The following is an 18,693-nucleotide window of genomic DNA, read 5'->3' on the forward strand; positions in this document are numbered from 1 at the left end:
GGTTTGATTCACAAACCTAACTAGTAGCTGACCTGCTCCCCTCCTGAGCTACAGTCACCCCAATCTGACTGAAATCATGGAGCCCAAACTCTGACTTATGTTGGACACACTGACAATCCTCTGGTCCACAAAGTGCAGCATAGAGGTGACTGAAAAGAACAAATGTAAACGTAGTACTACAAACCATAACCACAGAGTCCAGGTGTGTTTGATGCTGCTGTGCAGACTGACCAGTGGAAACCTCTGCTCTCTGCTGGTCCACTCTGTGGAGGAGTAATGTATAATTAGCTCATGTTATGTCTGTCCACACACAGACACAAGCTAAAGGTCCATGAAGTGATGTTTGGATGGGTTCAGTCAATCAGATGACTGTCATGGTGGAGCTTTGCTAGTCCTGCTGATCCCACTGAGAATTAACAACTCAGTTTCCAGATGTCTGTAGTTTTCTGCTCAGTTTCTTTAGTCCCAACAGCTCTTACCATCTCCTGCATAAAGCTTTCCCTCCATGCTCAGATGCCCTGGAACAAGGTGCTCTCTTTATATCAGTGACTGGTTTAAAGGGACAACTTGCAGTGCTCGCCAAACTTTGTGTCAGCAAAAGTAGTTCTAATGTTTCTTACATTTATTACATTTTTACATTTTTACACACACAAATCAATGAACGCAAAAACATGAACTTTCCAGATATTTTGTTTCACAATGTTACAAAACTCAGTTCACAACTACACAGTCTGATTTACAAGTACAAAATATTTATGACCACAGTTTGAGCCGATGTATGTCCCGAGTCTGTGGACTCAGTGGTTTTGTTTTGATTGTTCTTGTCTTTTGTTACATTTTCATTCTGATTAAGATTTTCTAGTTCTGAGGTTTTGGTTTCTGTGTTCCCTCTGTACTGTGTTAGTATTGTGTCTCTGTGTTCACTTCCTGTTTTATTTTGACAGTGCCATGTCCTACGTTAGTGTGTCTACTTTTGCTTCCCCTTGTCTGGTTATGTCCAATGAATCCTGCTGTGTCTCCCTTTTCTCATTCCCTGATGGCTCTTTTGTGTATATGAGCCCTTTGTTTTCTCCTGCTTGTTGCTGGTTCGTCTGTGTTGTCTCCCCGTGTCTCCGTTTAAGGTTTCAGGTTAGTTTTGTAGTTTTTTCAGTAGAGGTTATCTTAGCTTCTGCACAGGCCATCTCCACTGCACTTCACCGTTTCAATAAAGCTCACTCACTTCACAGCAGTGTCTGCATCTTGGGTCCCCGCTAGCCGTGACATAAGATGTGAAAACAATATCCAAAAAACACGAGAGACAAACAGGAAATAGTTTTAAGGTGCATTTTGAATTGGCTGATCTGAGTTACTTCAATCAAGTCTATGTTCACTTTGAGTTAAGATTATACGTGATTGATGTAAAATAAAAAAGCCATCATCAGCAACTGATTCTGATTTAGCAGGTTTTCAAATCTAAACGGTACCCATCCCTAGCTGGCTGTAGTTAAACCTTTACTTAAAAAGCATCCCTAGACCCAGCTGTCTTAGCTAATTATAGGCCAATCCTTGAAAGAGTAGTTGGGGGGAGACAATCAGAGGGGCAGTGTGATGATCTTAGGTTACGAACTACCGCAGTCAAGTCATTAAGGGAAACAGGATCAAACTGCTCTAAGACAGCTGAGCACACAGGAGAAAGACTCGGATCTGAGGCAGCAGTCGGCGAGACAAGAGCCCTAATAGATAGAAGCTTGTTGTTAAAAAATGCTAAAAAGAGTGACGCTGAAAAACTAGTTCATGCATTTATTACTTCCAGACTGGACGACTGTAATTCATTATTATCAGGATGTCCTAAAAACTCCCTGAAAAGCCTTCAGTTAGTCCAAAATGCTGCAGCAAGAGTCCTGACAGGGACTAGAAAGAGAGAGCAGATTTCTCCTCTTTTGGCTTCCCTTCATTGGCTGCTCCTCACATACAAGGTCTTAAATAATCAGGCCCCATCTTATCTTAATGCTGCACCACAACACCTGATCTCTGGTTTCCTCACCTCTTCAATCCCACTTTAATACTTGACTAAACTCATTTTCCTGTTTAGGTGTTGAGGCAAAGCCGCCCATCTACAATGCAGGCAACAGCAAACGGAGCTATTTTTGATTCCCTTTGGGTTTTTTCTACTTTTGTGCTACAAAATGTTCAAGCTGATTAAATTCATTAGAATAAAAGTTCAGATAATTTTCTCCTATTAATGTTGGAGGTAGAAATTCAGGGAACTTTGCACAAAAACTGGCAGAAATTTCCTTCAAAGATGGCGTTTTTACTTTAATACTGTGAGTACATTTCAGAGCCTGTACTCTTTTACCTTTACTTGAGTAAAGAAGTTGAATCAGTATTTCAGCTTTAAGAGGGTATTTTAACACAAACATCAGTCCTTCTACTTAAGTATGTTTGACACTTTGTTTAATCATCATTTTTAATGATCAAATATAATTATGTTTGTTATTTGTGGAGTTTAAATGTCCTTGACAGAGACAGATGATGATCATTATCCTGCACTGTGGTCTCAGGTTTGGTCGAGCTAGCACAAAGAATGGCTATGTTGAACTTCCTCCTGGGATCTACACTAAGAAGTGAGTCCAACATTAGCAGGGTCTCTTTCCTTTATCTGATTCACTTTAGCATTCACAGTCACGTGAAGCTTGTTATTAACTCGATAAGTCAACCCAGGCTTTCAGCTGAGCGCTCACATGAAACACATGGTGTTGGCAGCATCTGATCAATCATATTCATGGAGACGTGTATCAGCAACAGAGCAGCTGAGTTTGCAGAAGGAAGTCAAACTAAACCACAGGAACAATATGAGGAGATTACACACATAATAAAATACTAGCAGTAACACAGCTGCTGCAGACAAATCAGTCGTGTGATCGTGTGTGAGAGGAGAAGGACTGTAAAGGAGTTTGGTGTTAAAAGCTCTGTATGAATGTGGGAGACTTTGAAGGGCTTTAAAAAGGCCAATATAAAATAAAAGGCAGCAAAATTGCTGAGTGTGAAAGTCACCAGACTTATCAGACCTCTGTGATTAAGACCTGTAAGAACACCTGTTTGTACTTGTTGGCATTATATCAAACACACACGTATATTAAGCCTTTGTTTGAACTCTGGTTGAATTTGTTACTTTCAGACTGTGAAACATCACAGAGGCTGCAGCTGCAGATCTTTTATTCACCTGGAAATTTACTTTAAATGTTAGATGGAAAATGTATTGCTCAGTTTAACCAAAGTAAGAACAAGAATCCATAAACCTTCATAAAGACAAACATCTCCCAGAACATTGAGCTGCTGAAGTGTCACTGAAGGGAAAAACTATTTGTCCTCCTCCATCCAGCAACACCTGAAACACCTGAGTGGAAGCTCCTCCCTACACTGTGTTTGAAGCAAAGCACAAAGGAGACACCTGCTGGAGCAGCTGGAGTCCTACAGACACTCAGCCTCTTCACTACACAAACACCTCCTACAACATCCACTCTTTCCACTCTGACTGCTGTGTTTGTGGAAACACTCCAACACACACCGCTTCACATACCAACATAGAAATGTGTGAAAAAGAGCTGAGCTGATATTAAACATGAGGATTTATTCAGAAATACAGAGTCAGGAACAACATCTAGACACACATTACCTCTCAGCAGCAGAAGAACATCCTTTAAAGTTTATATAAAAATCCTTCGAGTCGTTGCTCTTTAAGGAAACACAGCTGGGTTCAGGTCCAGGAGATTCTGGCCTCTTATTGATCCTAAAAGAAAAACAATAAATGTCACAGCTTCATGAGACAGGAAGGAAAAACTGGAAATATTAAATTAAAGACATGATGAACAATGTGAAACTCATAAAAATAATGTAGGCTACTTACTCTTTGTCACATAACAGTCTTTTGTTAAAGTTTACAGCAGCATCCTTCGAGTAGTTGCTCTTTAAGGAAACACAGCTGGGTTCAGGTCCAGGCTCTGGATTAGTTTCAGGGTTATGTCCAGCTGAGCCTGGTACGCCCCACAGCTCTGGGCTTTAAAACAACACACACAGAGGTATGAGTGTGAATAATGATGGAGCAGTGATGTGAGTGCTGAGCTGTGACATGGAGAAGAGTCATGGACAGTTAGAGATGGTCATCTCACCTCTGAGCTTTGGTCTGGCTCTCATGTTCCCCACACAGAGTGCTTTTAGAGGGAGGGACTCCCTCCTCTCTGTCCTCACACTGATCCATGCTGCTCAGTTCACATCAGCTCACACACACTTTCTACCTTCACCTGCAGAGGAAACACAAATCATTCATGTGCACATAAACCAAAATCCTCCTTTCCATCATGTGTGCTGTCCAAATATCAGCTGAATGCAGTCAGACAGCAGTGTGAGGCACAGGAAGCTGCCATCAGCTGCTCTACTTCTACTATCAGTCCACTAGATGGAGCCATGAAGCACACATGATGCATTCACTGACACACACTGATTCACTGTGACTGGAAGTTTAAGTACATTAAGCCTCCACTCATCTACATTGTGCTTACAACCCACTGCCCCCCATCTCCCACCCCCATCAACCTCCTGGGGCCAGGAATGACTGGAACTGAATTGGAAACGGGCGTAATCAAACATAAATCTGTTATTCTTATCCATAGGCGTTAAACTCTGGCCCGCGGGCCAAATCTGGCCCGCAGCCTAATTACATTTGGCCCGCGAAGCCAATACTAAATTATTATTAGAGCTGGCCTACTGGTATTATACAGCTAATATATATATTGTTTAGTATTAAGCTTTGCTTGTTCCATATTCAGTTTTTCAGCAAAACTTGTTTGAGTCCATAAGAAAAGATTCATTCTTAAATCTGGAGGAAGATTTGTTTTTTCAGTAAATATTAACGTTAGCCCGCGACCTTGTTCCAGTTTTGAATTTTGGCCCACTGTGTATTTGAGTTTGACACCCCTGTTCTTATCCAACCTGTCTGCCTGGACACAGTTTGCTGACCAATCATGGAGCCTATGATTCGCTTGGACAACAACTTCATGAATGTGGAAATGAAACTGAGTGTCAGCTGAGTGTCGAGCAGAAGAGGAATCAGAGAAAAGTGACAGAGCTGCTGACTTTACAAAGAAAACTAAAACCATGTTGAAGAGATTAAACAGATAATACAAGCTAACAACAACAACACAGCTGCTGCTGCAGACAAAACACATGTATGAGTGTGTGACAGGAAAAGCACTGAACAGAAGTTTACTATTAAAAATGCAGCATGTTGTAAAAAGTTTGGTCAGTGAGACTGAAAAATGGCTGCATGAGTTACTATTGTGAACAAACCCCTATAAGAACCCTGATATTACCTGAATAAGATCAAATCCTGCTACGTAGTGCAGACCTTGGTAAGAGATACGGTCCAACTGGAATATAAACCTTTGGTGTGTTTAATCCAGTCAGTCTCTGAGTAACTCCACTCCTCTGCTTTCTGTTGGAAGAGACAAAAGTTTGTAGCACGATCCTTTTCCTCAGATGCCTGTGTTGGATTTATATTACATCTAAGATAAAAAATAATTCACAAAGTCTGCTCTGTCCTCCTGTCCTCCCTGCAGTCTCTGTGAGCTCCGCAGAGTGATTATAAAGACCTGGAGCTCAGAGTTTCTCCAACACCGTGGTCAAGTGTGAGCCACGCCTGCCACCCGTTATCTGCCAAACTTGAGCTTCAACGCTAAGTTTTACGGTAGTGCTGCTTCTTATCCCTTTTTGCTGATCACACACATAACAACACACATGGTTTTCAGGAAGTTAACAGAAATAAAGCCACAGTGTCATTTGTTTTTCACTCAAGTTGTCTTTTCTTCTTAATTTTTCTGGTAATGCTTCTTCATTCATGATTCATTCAAATCTAAAATAACTTCAAAAAATGTAAAATATTTCTGAAAATCATCTCTTATAGTTGAAATTCAGTTGTCATTTGGCTCAGCTGCTCTTTCATGCATCCATAGTTTCACCTCAAACTGCTGCTTGAGACACGAGAAATTAAAGAACAACTCTGTTCAAACGGAGAAACTTTGAAGGAACTCAATAATGTCATTTAAATGGTTTCAGGTAGGTGTATGAAGGTTCTGTATTCAATCATATATGATAGTTGACATGAAATTCTGAATTCATCTTCTTGGACACCCACACTGCATAATTCTGTAGAAATGAAATTAGATTCTAATCAATTTCAACATCAAATATCATAACATTGCATCAAAATGCGTAAAAATGATTCTTGATAGCTGACCTTAAAGTCTCTGTGCATTCTTCCTCTGGGTTACCTTCTCTATATATTTGCAGTTTAACCACCAAAAGCTGCAAGGTTTCAGATAAATAAAAGGAGCGTTCTACTCAAATTTAATAAGATTCATTTAATAAACAATAGAAAAAAAACTTTGACAGTTAAATTCTTAACAAACTCCTCTTCTGTCTGTAGCTCAGGAGTTAGAGCAGGGGCCCGTTCTTCGTACGTCACTTACTACATCCAAGACCAAATCATCGCGCTAACCGTGAGCTCGCTAATCCGGTTCTCCGAACACACCTGCTGTTGACGATTAGTACAGCTGGATGAAGTAATGTGAGATCACTGGGTGGCTTAACAGGGGCTACGCATCGATAGTAGAAACATTGATCGGCAACCCTTTGATTGGTCGGCGAAAATGTCGAAGGAGCACGCTCGGTATTTTTCGGCAGCAGAGCAAGAACTCTTGAGTGAGGGATTTTAGGAGTTTCAGAGTTTAATCAGAATGCAAGGGAACACTGCAAAGGCTGCAAAAGCAAGGAGAGAGGGCTGGCAGAAAGTTGCTGACAAATTAAACTCGTAAGTAATTTCATATCACACTATATTATCCAATATTATATTACATTATATTATATTATAATATGTTATATTATATCCCCTTTCACATTAGAGCCACGACAGGACCCACTAGAACATGGGAACAAGTAAAAGTGAAATATAAGAATATTCTACAGAATGGTAATATTTATCACTTATATTGCTTTTCGTCTCTTGGAAAGAGAACCTGAAATACTCTGTTTGTTTGTTTATAACAGTGTTACGTTCCCCTGAGGGGTCTAGGCGGTGAGGGGGAAGTAACAAAAGGTGTCCAGGTCAGAAAAAGGAGTCAAGGAGGCAAAAGGGTTAAATTAAAGAGTTTTATTAAAGTAGCTCAACTAAGAGAGACGGACAAGCCGCTATCACCATTTAAGAAAAACAAACAAAACTCAGGCGTTGGTCAATAAAGCAAAGTCAAAAGGAAAGCGCAGCTCACTAGCTGGAAACCACAAACACAGCTCACTAGCTGCAAACACCACAAAACACACACAGCTCACTAGCTGCAAACACCACACAAAATGGCACTCTGGCCCAGAGCTCACCTTTCCCTGGGCTTAAATACTTTTAATTACTGATGTGAGTCAGCTGTGTTACAGGGAAAGGTGGCACCTCAGGCAGAAGAAGTGGGACACGCCCACACAGGCACCTTCAGGAGGAGGCCCTGCTAGGGCCGTAACACCCCCTCCCATAAATACAAACCCGTGGTTTGTCAAATGATTATGATAACCAAAACAACTAATCAAGTCCGTAACCATCGCATCAACAAATTGCAGGCTTTCCACCTACCAAACCCCATAGCAACGGTTAGGCATTGCCTGCGGAAGCTGCCAACCCCATCTCAACGGGTTCAAAATACTGACTGAGGGTGGCCGCAGACCCTCAAAACAATGTCTCATGTGGTGGCTAGGGCTTTTTTGAGCCATCACATGTGGAGAACACAGCAGGCAGTCAGAAGACCTTACTGCAACAGTTTTCAGACGATTGCTCAGGTCACGGGTACAGGCATGTTTGTTAGTCAGGGGTGCAGGTCTGAGTGGTGGTGTTATACATGATCTGTCCACCTGCAGGTCATGTTGAGGAACGGGGACATTGTCAACCAGCAGCAGCTCAGGGTTAGTTGACCTCTCACACTGACTAAATGACACGATTGAGCAATTATGCTCCAAGTGTAGCCTTTTACTAGGCCTGGCAACCTGGTCGGTTTGAGAACCACGACTAGCTTTTCTCAAAGCAGGCACTTGTTGCTTTGAGTCGGCTTTCCGTTTGAGTTTCAATTTTGAACAGTCAGCAATGAGGTGTCCAGGGTTGTGGCAGAAGAAACAAAGCTTTGTTTTGGGTCTCGAAACCACAACTTTTTCAGCCTTGTTAGCTGGCTCCCTCCCATCTCTCCAAGATGTATTATAGTGAGAAGGGATGTCACATTCCACAGCATTTGTTTTATGAGTTAGGGTAAACTCATCTGCCAGTATGGCAGCCTGCTGTAAAGTGGAAACCCTCTGTTCGCTTAAATAAAGAGCAATGCACTTAGGAACAGAGTTTTTAAAATCCTCCACAAGCATGAGCTCACGTAACGACCCAAAATTGTGAACCTGGCTTGCAGAGCACCACCTACCAAAAAGCTTTGCCTTCTCCCGAGCAAAGTCAAGGTAGGACTGACCCTGTGCCAACTCCAAACCTCGAAAGTTCTGCCTATAGGCCTCAGGCACAAGTTCATAGGCTTGGAGGACGGCACTTTTAATCTTTTCATAAACTAGGCTGTCCTGCCTAGACAGACCAGAGCAAGCTTCCTGAGCCTTACCTGTGAATTTACACAGCAACATCACCCCCCACACGTCTTCAGGCCACTGTAATGCAGTTGCTATGCTTTCAAATACACTGAAGAAGCTCTCAACACTGGATTCACAGAAAACGGGAACCAGGTGGATGTTATTGCCCACAAACGAGCTTCTAGACACCTGTTCACCAACAGATGTAGGCCCAGTGCTCGTCAGCTCCAGCTGATTCAACTGGAACGCCATTTCAGCCTGAAGAAAACCACCACACACACCTGTGCCAGTTCTCACAGGCTAGCCAACAATTAATGGTAACCGAACAACTTACTCTTCTTGACCAACTTACCTTTTGCTACACACACACATTAAATACAACCTACCCAGTTCCTAAGCACAACAAACTTTACCTACCTATCTTCTGGAGCGTGCTGGGCTCGAGGCAACTTGAAAGGCAGAACTTCAGCGACCGGAGCCCTGAATTGCCTACCCCCAACAGGGAACTAATCCCCGCCCAGGATTACTCCGAAAATAAAAAAGGCAAAATAACAAAAGAGTGCCCGAAGGAAGAACTTAAAACGAAGCTCAGCTGGACACTCACCTAACTAAACTGGGAAGTTGAACCTCTAAAGGCGAAAAAAAACCCCAAGATAATCAAAAACCAATTCCAACTCAAAACTCCCTTTTCAACGATCCCGGACGAGCCCCCACTTGTTACGTTCCCCTGAGGGGTCTAGGCGGTGAGGGGGAAGTAACAAAAGGTGTCCAGGTCAGAAAAAGGAGTCAAGGAGGCAAAAGGGTTAAATTAAAGAGTTTTATTAAAGTAGCTCAACTAAGAGAGACGGACAAGCCGCTATCACCATTTAAGAAAAACAAACAAAACTCAGGCGTTGGTCAATAAAGCAAAGTCAAAAGGAAAGCGCAGCTCACTAGCTGGAAACCACAAACACAGCTCACTAGCTGCAAACACCACAAAACACACACAGCTCACTAGCTGCAAACACCACACAAAATGGCACTCTGGCCCAGAGCTCACCTTTCCCTGGGCTTAAATACTTTTAATTACTGATGTGAGTCAGCTGTGTTACAGGGAAAGGTGGCACCTCAGGCAGAAGAAGTGGGACACGCCCACACAGGCACCTTCAGGAGGAGGCCCTGCTAGGGCCGTAACAAACAGCAACCAAGAAAAGGGCAGAGCAAAAAAAGACAGGTGGTGGTCCTGCACCCCCTCGTCAACAAGTTGGTTAAGTGAATAATACCCTCACGGGAATATCGATATCTCTCTATGAGCACACTGCCGCACTGAGCTAAAGGATCCTGTTTATCCCGCAATATACGCTGAATTCTGAGGACTCTCCTTATCAATCTTGCACCTTCCGCAATGGGTGGCTCGCGTATACGGACAGGACATGGCTGCGACAGGCTTCCCAAATCCACCTTCGCTTTTATAGCCGTGGTCTCCCATCTTGATTACACGAAGTAATTTACAATTACTACTCTGAAATATGAATTACATCTGTAATAATCACATACATGTAATAGAATGTTAATAGTACATTTCCCTTTTTTAGGAAATGACCTGTATGTATCTGTGTGACATCAATAAAAGGATCAAGTGCTGCATTATCTTTAGTTACATTGATGTTATTTATTTATGGTGAAACAGTGGTGAAATATCGCTGTTGCTTTCGTATAAATGAAGCGGACATACCTGAGTGGCCGTGATCTAATCCTGTTTACATAAAGTAAACCTGCTCCCGAGCAGGTTTACGCTTACGGCTCTGTTGCTACGACAGCAAGTCCCGGATGAGCTTCGGGGAACCGAACGATCCAAGATCACGCGAAATCGTCAACAATCAAATCCAGCTAACTTACTTAGCGAGGTACGAAGAACGGGCCCCTGGTCACGAAGTAACTGGAAGGTTGGTTGTTTGATACGAGATACTAACCCCAAGATAGAAAACTCTTCTGCACAGGAAAAGTCCTTGAATGAGTCATTTGTATGAAGCACTTTGAATGCTCAGAGTAGAAAAGCACCATATCAGAACCAGCCTCACCCACTTGTGATGGGTGGGTGGCTGTGGCTCAGGTGGTAGAGCAGATCAGCTGCTGATTGGAAGGTTGGTGGCTCGAACCTTGGCTTCCCCAGCCTGCATGCCAAATATCCTTGGGCAAGATACTAACCCCAAGTTGCCCTCTGATGATTAGTTTGCACTTGTGTTTAGAAGTGCTTGTGTGAATGAGGCCTGTTGTATAGAGCACTTTGAAAACTCCAGGAGAGTAGAAAAGCACTATATAAGAATCAGTCCATTTACTACATGTCCGCAAAGTTTCATCTCCAACCACTGCAATATTATTTGTTAGGATCGCTGTTCTCTCCGGGTACTCCGGCTTCCTCCCACCGTCCAAAGACATGCAGCTTGTGGGGATATTTAGTTGGATAATCCAAATTGCCACTAGGTGTGAATGTGTGAGTGAATGTGAGTGCGAATCGTTGTCTATCCCTGTGTGTTGGCCCTGCGACAGATTGGCAACCTGTCCAGGGTGTACCCCGCCTCTCGCCCTATGACAGCTGGGATAGGCTCCAGCGCCCCCGCGACCCTGAAAAGGAGAAGCGGAAGCTGATGGAGGATCGCTGTTTTTTTCCTCAGGGTTTTGTGATGCCTTTTTGTTTTTGAGAGTCTTTTGTGTTTTAGTTTGGCTCTTTGTATATAAGGATGGTTAATAGTTTGCTTTAGGATTTACTATATCCCATGTACCCTGTTTTCATATTGTAGTTTGTCTTCTTGGTTTTGTAACACTAAATATCTGCTTTTGTGATCCCTTTCTGTACTTCAGTTATGTCCCTTTGTCTGTCTTGTCTCTCTGTTTGTCTGTCATTGTCTGATTTCCCCATCTGTCATGTTTCCCATTCACTTATATTTTCCTTTCTGTTTTCTACATGTCTGCGTATGTCTCTGTGTATCATTTCCTCTTTTTTATCGTCTCATGTCTTGTGAACTTAGCTTTGAGTTTTACTTCCCCCATTTGGTTAATGATTTGTTCCCATCAGTGTCTCAGTCTCGTCTGCATTTATCTATCTCATGTTCCCCTGTTCAGTCTGTTCTCCTCTATGTAATTTAAGCCTTGTTCTCCATGTTTTCCTGTTTTATTGTTTTAACTGTTGCTTCCTGTGACTATTGTAGTTTTCTCCTGCATCATGTCTCTCACCCGTTGCCTCTCGTCTCATTATCCAGTGTGTATTTATTGTCCCCGTCTTCTTGTGTACATTGTGCTTTCCTTGCTCTGTGTTCCCATGGTTTTGGGGGCGGTGGTGTGGGATTGATTAAGGAAATGGTTGGGTTAATAGGAATGACCAAAATGAGAAAAATAAATCGATCTTCAATAAGAGAAAGGATTATTCTAAGAAGGAATATTTTTGATGGATCAGAATTATATAATGAAATATGAACAAAATCTTTTGTTAATCATTGCTTATTAACTGAACCTTGTTGAATTTGAGTAGAACTGTTTTTTAATTTGGCAGAAACACGGCAGCAGTTTGAAATGAAACTATCCAGGCTGTAGAGTAGACGAGCAAAGTCAAGAATCCACTGAGATTTTCATGACAATAACTAAGAAGGATTTCTTAAATGAATTGTTGATACGCTGTTATGATAATCCACTGAGCTTATTGAATTTGGGGAGAAATGTCCTTTAATGTGCAATCACACAGTGGGCTGAGATGAAACTGCACACAGTGTGGGTGTCCCAGAAGAGGAATCAGTTAAAAATTTAGTGTCAGCTAGTAAGCAAGAATTTAAAAAAATATTTTTACAGATATCAAATTTGTTCTGTTATATAAAACTCTAATTTATACTAGTCAGGTGGATCATCAACAATCATCAATCAGTGCAGTACCAGCAAAATTCAGACAGACACACAAACACACACATGCACAATTTTACTGTCTTAACACAGTATCATAAATCTAATTAGAATATGCTATGGTCCTTTAAATACCAATTTAAATATATTTCAAAAATATATTACAGCTTTTTTCAGTCTGTTGAACAAAAATCCCCAAAGAAGAAGAAGCACTACCATAAACCTTTGTGTAAAAGTGCAAGAAAGTTTAAGAGGCTTACAAATGACGGCTCACATAACTGCGGTGTTACAAGTCAACCTCCTTCATATCTGTCATCATGAACAATGCTATGGTTTGTGCTGGAGCGAAGCTGCACACAGCTGATATTATCAGAAAAAAATACATACTGATTCGATTACCTTCACACGCAGATTCACACAAAGCCGACCAGCTGCATCAGCGAAGTTTAGAAGACAGACAGTGAAACTTAAAAAAGGAAACAGACAGATTTGTGGGAATGCTGGGGCTGGGGAACATTAGTAATTAGAAACACAAAATGTTTCTAAGCATTTGTAAATGTTTGTTGGAGGGTTTAGAGGAGCTGAATCATTTTGTGTGAAAGTTAAAGTCAAACACACTCTTAGTAGAGAGAGACTGTGTCTGCAGATCAAACAGGTCTCACTGTGATGTCCCTTTAGTCAGACTCTGTCTCTGCTACATTAATGACTGAAAGTTGTCACGTTCTTATTTAGTTAATACTCTTTAAACCAGGTGTACACTTTTAGTTTAATACATTATAGATTCTCTGATGAAGAAATACGGTATATATATGTAACCTGATGAAGCGGTATCTAAAATGTTTTTATGTTTGACATACCAAGACTGTTTCACACTGCAGGAGTTGCAGATGATAAAACAAAGACTGTAAAGCTAAGCAGTTTGTTTGCTGTTTATCACTGCCTGTCCATTAGTCAAATTAATATTACTTTTATCAAAAATAATTTCCCGTCTGTATTTGGTCTTCCTCCATAGTCGCCATAGTCACATCATTGTGTTTTGTTGATGTTTCCCCTCCTTGTGATTCATTCAGTGTCCCCATGTCGGTCCATGTGTGTCGAGCCGTGTCTCTTAGTTTGTATCCTGTTTTATTTGGAAAGTCTCGTGTCCTGTGTTCAGTGTGTTCAGTTTTGCTTTCTCCTGTCTCATCACATCTAATTTGTCCCTGCTGTGTCCTCATGTGTTTCCACTTCCCTTATCATCCCTCTGTGTATATATTGTGTGACTTTCCTTTTGTTCATTGTCCCTACATTGTTTAGTTTCACTTTAGCCATGGCATCATTATGTTCATTTCAGTCAGCTGTTCCCCCGTGTGTTTCCACTTCCCCTGATCACCTCCTGTCTGTATTTAAGTCCTCTGTCTTTCTTTATTCAGTGTCAGGTCGTCTGCGTTGCCTCCCTTCAGGTCTTATCACAGTTGATTCAAAGTTATCACAGTTTTGTCACAGTCAGTTAGTTTTCCTAGTTTGGTTTCAGTTTAGTTTTTGCCACTGCTCATGATGCTTTCATTTTGTATTCACGTTTATAGCCTAAATAAACAGCTTGCCTTTTTTTTTTCCAAAACTTAGTTCTGCCTCCTTCCCTGTCTGCACTTGGGTCCACTTCATTATAACACTGGTGTACCCCACCATGACAGTTATGTCCAAGTTTTCCATGTTCCCAGTGTTTAGTTTCCCCACTTTAGTCTTGGTTAGTTTTCCTTTAGTTTGCTCCTGCCTTTTGTTTTGTTTTGCTCACCAGCCTTGAATAAACGGTTCGCTTTTGGTTAAACTTTTGTTTCCACGCGTCTGCTTCTGGGTCCACACTTCAACCTCCACATAGTCCACAGCCCACACTGTGGCTGGGGTCAGGTCACAGAGTTTTGGACTTTAACTGGCATTTTATGCAAGGTTTCATTATTTTCCTGGAATTTACTTCCCATGTTTTGCTGGCTGTGTGTTATGACTCTGGAAATTATTCTAAAAAATATTAATTTGTGATTGTTTCATGACCAGATCCTACAGACTCTTTACAGTCATTATGGGATGGTTTTACAGGTGGGGGACACTGATATTTTTCCTCCTCATACCAGTGTCACTACTGGTATGAGAAGAGACCAGTAACCTGTACTTGTATCTGACAAAACAATCAGAAACAGATTTTATAAGGGTGGCCTGAGGGCCTGATGTCCTCTAGCAGGCCCTGTACTCACTGACTGGAACCATGCATGATTGACATTTGCCATAGAATACCAGAATTATCAGGCCACCACTGGCAGACTGTGTTTTTCACCCTGAACACATATGACAGATATGAAAGGGTCCAGAGAAGTTGTAACATCGTTCTGCGTGGCCAGTTTGATAGTGGGCCAGTAATGACCCAAGAGGCATATCAGTGGAGGGAGGCACAGACATCTATGGGCTGGCAGCATCACCCTGACTGCAATTAGGCATCAGGATGAAGTTTCTGGACCTCTGGACTGATTACCAAACTCTACGCTGGTGCAGTGGTTGCTCCTCCTGCTGCAAGACAATGACACCAAACACACCTCCAGGCTGTGTGAGGGCTGTTTGACCAAGAAGGAGCGTGATGGAGTGCTGACCAGATGGTCTGGCCTCCACAGTCACCTGACCAAAACCCAGTGGAGATGGTTTGGGATGAGATGGAGCGCAGAGTGAAGGCAAAGGACCAACAAGTGCTCAGCATCTCTGGGAACTCCTTCAAGACTGTTGGAAACCATTTCAGGTGATGACCTCATGAAGCTCATGGAGAGAACGCCAAGAGTGAGCAAAGCAGGAATCAAAGCAAACATTAAATTTTAGTAAGCTCTTTGGGATCCACTAAGGTTTTTGAAATTCCGTCATATTTTGTTTGAGATATCTTTTTTCTCTGCTGATCAAACTGGAGAGTCTCACTGTAATGTGCCGGCGAGTCACACTCAATTTTACTTTTAGTTTGGAAACTGAACAGACTTTCAGTAAAAATAATGATTCAGCAATGTACAATGTTGGGAACTAATACATTTATAACTATTTTCTAAAGGATCATTTAATGCCACTACAGGCAAGCTAAAGTCTAGCTATCATTTCATAATTCCCACAGCAAAAGTAAGGTGACAGGTGACCACAATGTGGCAACAAGACTGAATTAAGACTGGAAACCTGCACCATCATCTCATCCATCCTCTCAGTTTGGAAAGTAGACCTACACCATTGTCTCAAAGGTATACTCTTCTGTTGGATAATTTGTTGGTTTGTTAAAAACCGACAGAGGAAGCTGTACAAACACATCACATGTCAGTTTTCAGCAGAAGTGTAGGAGAGGACAAAATGTAAGCGCTGAGAACTTCAGAATCTGAGATTTGTCCAGATTTATAGAGGAACAGATCAGATTTATTTTGTTTATATCATGTTCAGTCTTTCAAAATTAGAAAAGGCAGAATTTGTGCTGTTCAAACACACTGATTCCACAAAAAGACAAAAATGTGAAATTGCCTAGCTAACAGTTACAGAGTGTTACGAGTTCAAAATTGGGGATGGAGACAAGAGAAAAAACCACAATAACAACACTGGTCCGGCCGGGTTGAGTCAAACGATGATTTTAATGATCACACGCGTGGGAGATGGACACTGTATGCAGACAGCCTCAGATCTCAAAATGGTGGAGCATTGATCAAACTTTTATAGCCTCTGGTGCCTCCACCTTATCATAAAAGCCTAAACATTCACATGCTTTTCTCTCACACAGCGCCTAAGCTACGACCTTGGCTCCCTGTTTATCTGCTCCTGCTGAGATGGGGCAGAAAACTCCAGCATGTTCTCTTCTAATCAGACAAATAAGGCGATGGCTTTCTGCGAACAGTATTTCTTATAACATCATAAAACAATATCATTCATCCACAATAAATCAGCAGTCTAATGTAATGCAAATCAGTTTAACTAATGCAATAGTTATCAGCTTCTTCTAATTCAGGAAAATAATGCCAACTAAAACTACCTAATAAGTCACAATCTTTACTTAGGGGTCTAACATGGCATAAAATAATATTATAATCTAACACTATGCATTTTATAATAGCCAGTGAGGGGACAGACATGGCAAATGGTGCAACATGTCAGACTGTGGGATTATACATTTGTTAGTTTTTCTAATGGCCTCTTCAAAAGGTAAGTTTTATTCCATATTGTCATTTTTGGTTTTTTAAGTTATTTATTGTGACAGGAAAACAAAACAAAACAAGGAGCTCCTAAAAAGGTCATAAATGTGAGAACTTTTCCAAAGAAATCTCAGTCAGTTATGCCTGAGATAGAGAGATGATTATAACAGAGTAAAGATAGCATTAAAATGTTGGTGACAGAAGTAATGCTAAAATCTCAACAAGCCAAAGTTACATACATGCTAAAGAGAAAGATCAAACAGTACTGAAATGAAGAAGTGGGCATTACGGGGCTTCCCCAGTGAAATAACTGAACTTGGAGCACAAAATAATAAATAACATACCAGTAATGCGCGGAGGGAAGGCTTCTGAGAAAATGTATAAGTTCACAGGGAATTTCTACAATAGCACGAGTTAGATGTGGGCAGATTGATGCAGTTATCAATAGTATTGATACCAATGCTGGTATTGTTACTGGAGATATACTACTGCAATAGGATTGGTACTTTGTTTCTGTCCTGTAAGTTCAGTATGTACCTCAGTGAATTCTGTTATGTAGTTGTTGTTTTTTTCTTTAAATGAAACATAAAACACGGACTATGAAAGCCTCTTATTTTGTTTGTGCAGCTCTAACAACAGTGATACAAGCACAGCAGACTGTGCTTTATGAGGTGCCGTAAGGGACATTATTACTGAAACGCTCTCACACACACTACTGAAACGCTCTCACACACACGACTGAAATTTTAGCTCTCACACACACTACTGAAACACTCTCACACACACAACTGAAACGCTCTCACACACACTACTGAAATTTTAGCTCTCACACACACTACTGAAACACTCTCACACACACAACTGAAACGCTCTCACACACACAACTGAAACGCTCTCACACACACTACTGAAATTTTAGCTCTCACACACACAACTGAAACGCTCTCACACACACTACTGAAATTTTAGCTCTCACACACACAACTGAAACGCTCTCACACACACTACTGAAATTTTAGCTCTCACACACACTACTGAAATTTTAGCTCTCACACACACTACTGAAATTTTAGCTCTCACACACACTACTGAAACACTCTCACACACACAACTGAAACGCTCTCACACACACAACTGAAACGCTCTCACACACACAACTGAAACACTCTCACACACACTACTGAAACGCTCTCACACACACTACTGAAACGCTCTCACACACACTACTGAAATTTTAGCTCTCACACACACTACTGAAACGCTCTCACACAGACAACTGAAACGCTCTCACACACACTACTGAAACGCTCTCACACACACAACTGAAACGCTCTCACACACACGACTGAAATTTTAGCTCTCACACACACTACTGAAACACTCTCACACACACTACTGAAACGCTCTCACACACACAACTGAAACGCTCTCACACACACGACTGAAATTTTAGCTCTCACACACACTACTGAAACGCTCTCACACACACTACTGAAACGCTCTCACACACACAACTGAAACGCTCTCACACACACAACTGAAACGCTCTCACACACACGACTGAAATTTTAGCTCTCACACACACTACTGAAATTTTAGCTCTCACACACACAACTGAAACGCTCTCACACACACGACTGAAATTTTAGCTCTCACACACACGACTGAAATTTTAGCTCTCACACACACTACTGAAATTTTAGCTCTCACACACACTACTGAAATTTTAGCTCTCACACACACTACTGAAACGCTCTCACACACACAACTGAAACGCTCTCACACACACTACTGAAACGCTCTCACACACACTACTGAAACGCTCTCACACACACAACTGAAACGCTCTCACACACACTACTGAAATTTTAGCTCTCACACACACTACTGAAACGCTCTCACACACACAACTGAAACGCTCTCACACACACAACTGAAACGCTCTCTCACACACTACTGAAATTTTAGCTCTCACACACACTACTGAAACGCTCTCACACACACTACTGAAACGCTCTCACAC

The 18,693-nt window shown here is 41.6% G+C and overlaps 1 protein-coding gene across 1 annotated transcript in view; it reads right to left on the reverse strand.

Annotated features, from left to right (window-relative positions):
• LOC113015973 (NACHT, LRR and PYD domains-containing protein 12-like) overlaps positions 1 to 18,693 on the reverse strand; it is a 748,422-nt gene that overhangs the window by 248,806 nt on the left and 480,923 nt on the right. The gene's annotated exons all lie outside the window — the stretch shown is intronic.

Source organism: Astatotilapia calliptera, chromosome 3 (assembly GCF_964374335.1).
Source record: "Astatotilapia calliptera chromosome 3, fAstCal68.1, whole genome shotgun sequence".
Taxonomy (NCBI): Eukaryota; Metazoa; Chordata; class Actinopteri; order Cichliformes; family Cichlidae; genus Astatotilapia; species Astatotilapia calliptera.